Genomic DNA, 4,775 nt, shown 5'->3' with positions numbered 1-4,775 from the left:
CCTGTGTCCTGCCTCTGTGATTGCTTCTCATTCATGCGTGCATTCCTCACATCCATGGAACGCCCAGCCACGGTGCTAGGAGCTATGGAGACAGCAGTGACCTTGACAGGCATAGTCCTGGTCCTGCGTGGCTCCCAGGTTCGCGGAGGAGGCAGAGCTCAAGTCAGCAAGCACAGAGTTGTGACAGATCATCCTACAAGTGAAGGCGACACCAACTGATGCTGAGAGTGGGAGCTTGGGTGTGGGTGTTTGATTGGATTTGACCTTTTTTCAGAGAAAAGAAGCTAAAACAAGAAAGGAAGAAAAAAGAGCTTGGGTGTGGGAGAGTGATCAGGGAAAGCCCCTCAGAGGAAGGGATAATGAAACAAGATTGAAGGATGAGACAGCAGCCCTGTTAGAAGGGGACAGGGGCCTTGTAGCAGACAAACAGAAGGCCCAGTCCTGGGGGCCGCTGGGGCAGGGTGTGAGGAGGGCTTGAGAGAAGCTCTGGGGCTGTGCGTGGGTGAGGCGCAAGGCACGGGAGAGGCCAGAGGGGCCCCATCCTGTGGGCTTCCAGTCTCCTGCCTTAGGAGGAAACCCCGAGTGTCCCGAGGGAAAGGTTCATTCTCTGGAGAATGTTTCTCTCTTCCTAGTTTTGTTTTGGTCTGGAAATGCTGGCAAATATACAGGCGTGGGAGAGGTGTGACGCACTGTAAGGAACATCTAGAAACTCGTGTCGGTCGCAGGTCTGAGATCCTCTCTTGGAATCCTCATTTCCTACCTGCAAAGTGAGAAGGGTAGATCCAGTGTTCTGTGAGGGCACTTCCAGCTTTAGCAGTCCGGGTTTATAGGCAGTTATGGTTTAGATTTTGCTAGCTGATGGTTTGTGTTCAGTTTGGGGTTCAGAGATGGAGTTTCTCCTGTTGACTTTCCAGCAGGGCAAGGCCATGGGGAATGACTTCCTCATGAACTGGGAGAGCTGCCCCTTCAGGCATGTGGGTGAAGGATGTGGGGAGGTTGGACAAAGTTTCAGCGCTTGATACAAGTTTCTGGAAGAAAGAAGAACTAGCCAGAAGATCCTGCATCAGTCTAGGAGCTAGCAGAGAGCCCAGAAGGGACCCGCAGGGGTCTGGGTTAATGTCTGAGCCGAAAGTCAGCAATTGTAAGACCTTTGTAAAACTGCTCAAAATGTCATATTCCTGGGGTTATTTTTGTAATCCTTTCTGTTTTCCATTGAAGCAATTGCCAGTAAAACCTTTCTAAGGAAAAGGTCCTCTGGGCTGCTTTGGGGATCAGCCAATTAAAGAGGAAGCAGAGGAGGCTGGGTCCCAACTACAGCGGGGTCTGGAGGTTCAGGAGAGCTCCAGGTAAGGCAATGGGGTGTGTGGAGGGCAACAAACCTGCCTGCATTTTAAAGTTTCTGGAGAAGGAAGGAGCAGTTTCCTAAATTTGCTGGCCTTTGAAGAGAGGCAGGAATGATTTGCTTTGTAATCCATCCTCTGGAGAGGAATGTGTTCTTGCCCCAGTGAGGAAAAAACCTTGATAATTGCAAAAAGGTGCCGACCCCTGGGTCGTGCTCAGCCTGCCCAGTGAACCCTGGCCAGCCCCCAGCAGGCCGAGCTGGCGTGGCCAAGGGCAGCGCGTGTGACCCAAGTGTCGTTCCTTTGCTCCTTGGCTTGTGTCCAGCCCTCGTGGGTGAGTCAGCGCTGAAGCCTGCAATCCCAGCAACAAATCCCAGAAAAGGAGAACATCCCCCTTCAGGCTCTTCAGACATCACTGCCACGGTGTCACCCCTCAGCCCTGGGCCGCTGTGAGAAGGCTGCAATGAAATGTTTGCTAGTCCGAAGCATGAAACTGGGCAGGGAGAGGGCAGCCAGAAACTCAGCCCTCACCTTCCCCTCCCTCCAGGCCCACCCGTTCGTGCTCAGCTGGGCAGCCCTGCCTTTGTTTTGCTCTCCTAAGCTGTGGTCAGTAACGTAAGTCACATTCCAAGCAGTGACCAGAATGTTGTGAAGGAGGAGATAAGAGTTCCTGACCTCCCGAGGCATTCCAAAGAAGAAACAGAACTATTTGTTTCCAAAGGAGAACAATTTTGGCAGAAAGGGTAAGATAGAGGGAGATGAAGAGAGGAGGGAATCTCCTTGTGAAAAACTGAATTTGGGAAAAGGGTGAAAATATTGTCGTGGGGAATGGCTGGAATTTGATGAGATTTTAGCTGCACTCCTAGGCTGTTAGGAGCAATCGCCTTCATATCATTCCCTGTTCCTGTACCTGGCCACAGTCCCAGACAGTGTCCAGGGGCTTAAGCCACTGCTGTCCCAGACTTCTGACCAACAGTTCAGATGACCTCAGGGGACTGGGATTCTGGCCTCAGCAGGGAGCACCCCCGGCCTCTGCCATGGGGAGTTGAGCAGATACTCCTGATGTGGTTTCGTTGTTGTTGAGGATTTTGAGAAAAGAGCCTTTGAGAGTGCTCTGGAAATGTGTTTAGGAGGATGACATGACCTCTGTAAGAACCCTCCCTGGGCTGAGTCTGCAGTGCGTGGGAACCTGGTTCCGTAGCTGTAGTTACACACAGCACCCAGAGCCCAGGGCCTGGGACACAGTCAGTGGTCAATGAGTATTTGTGATGCAGAGGTTTCCTTGGGAGCAGGCACCAAACCAAGAGGGATGAAGGAGCCTGTCTTTGGTGGAACTATGGGGACACTTCTCAGTGCGGGCACCGTCTGTCTGTGTACATGGTCCTGTTTGATCCTCACCACCTCCCGAGTGCTGCTGCGCCTTGCAGCCCTCTGCTTGGCTCGTGCATTTCATACCCTTTCCTTGGGGCTCACATGCTCTCTCACTGCTCAGTTAAAACCAACACATCAATGGATCCTGTGTCTGCATACATAACCCTCCCACCCACCTGTGTTCACCCAGACTCCCCACCCACCCCACACGGACCACCCCACATGTCTCATTATTCATCCAGTCACATGACTTGATCCGCCTCCAGGATATCTTCAAACTCGGTTCCTTTCTTACCGCCCACTGCTGCTGCTGTCGTGCAGGCCAGCATCATGTCTCACTGGAGTGTGTCCATAGTCTGCACCTGTTTTCCTTTGTTTCAGATTCTTCCGCTTTCAATCTTTCCAGCAGATGTGACATTTAGCGACAACACGTGCCCCATCTTGAGCTCTCATGGCACCCTCTGCGTCTTCTGACGTTGAGCTTATTGCTTGTCTGTCTCTTTAGCTATACCCTAAAGACCTCAAAGGCAGACTTTAATTGTCTTTGCACTAAGTGCTTGGCACACAGTAATCATATAATGGTAATAGCCATCACCCAGCATATATATGAGCATTATGTTAAGGGCTTTACTTCTCTTATTGTATTTATTGTTCATAACAACATTATGAATTATATTCTATTACTGTCCCTCCTTGTGTATCAGGAAGCCGAGGATCAAAGATGTTAGGGACCTTTAGATGTTCCCCCAACTTGTAAATGGCAGCATCAGGATTCTGAGCCCTGTATTTACTGAATACGTTGCAGAATGAACCACTTAGTCTACTCCTTGAGACACACTTTTTTGGGGAGAGATGGATGTGAGAAAATGATTATGATGGAACATGAGAAGTGCTCTGACAGAAGTATGCTTATACATCTATGGGAATTATACAAGAAGCAACTGCGGGAATCACTTTGAGTGGACCTGGGAAGGAGTCAGAGGAAATGATGCTCTTGAGCTGGGTTTTGAGGAATGAATAGAATTTGTTGGGCAGATAAGGAGATTCCTGAAAGTGTGGCCAGCACGTACAATGGCATGGAGGTCAGGAATGAAAGCAACTTGATATGGCTGGACTGTAGAATGCATGGGAGAGAGTGGTGAGCTTGAAGCCTGGAGTGGGCTGGGGTCTGATCATGGAGGGCCTTCTATGTTGCATTAGGGAGTTTTTGCTTTGTTTGACAGGCAGCAGAGAGCCATGGAAATATTTTAAATCAGACTGTAATTAGCTCACCACTCCAGTGAGCTGGTAGTAAGTATGGACTGGGATAGGAAAAGACTGTTGGCAGGAAGACCAAGTAAGAGGCTCCTGCAATAATCCAGATTTAAGACCATGAAAGCCTGGCAGTGTAAGTGGATTGGAGAGGATGACATAAATTCTAGAAATATCTAGGAGAAGCATGAGCTGGTCTTGAGCGCTAACCGTGTGTAGGGTATGACAATAAAAGAAGTGTCAGAGGAAATGCAGATTCGTGTTTTCCATCTCAATGACTTCCTGCTTTACGAAAGGAGTATACAATTAGGCCGTTCCTTGACACATGGATATGACTATGCAACAAGGGCAGGGGAAAGGCAGATATACTTGACTTCCTCTTAGGATTAAGTTTCTAAAATATGGTACTGCCAGGATTCAGAGGGATGAGATGACAGATGAGTTCTCCTGTTGCTCTCACTTCCAACCATGCCTCCTTACTCACTGCCTTAGTTGCTGGCATCACATCCCCCAACCTCTGGCCTTAGTGTTGTGTGGTTAGCATGGCACCAAGAAGACATGGGCGAGTGAAAGGAAAAAATAGAGACCAGAAGAAACAACAGAGATAGTTCACATGCACTAGCGTGAAAGTAACGATATGGTATTTCAAATGTGCTTTAGCAGAGGTCGTAGAAACAGATTTATTTTTTAATATACCCCCTGTATCTTTCAATTAAATGTACATTGTACATAATATATTTCAATACTGGTATCTCAGGATGGGAATAGCAGAAACATATGTTAGTGGAGTTATATTAACTCTAGGGACAGTAT

This window comes from Rhinopithecus roxellana, chromosome 15 (genome assembly GCF_007565055.1).
Source record: "Rhinopithecus roxellana isolate Shanxi Qingling chromosome 15, ASM756505v1, whole genome shotgun sequence".
Classification (NCBI taxonomy): domain Eukaryota; kingdom Metazoa; phylum Chordata; class Mammalia; order Primates; family Cercopithecidae; genus Rhinopithecus; species Rhinopithecus roxellana.
The sequence above is the reverse complement of the archived record's forward strand: the minus strand, read 5'-3'. Positions refer to the sequence as shown.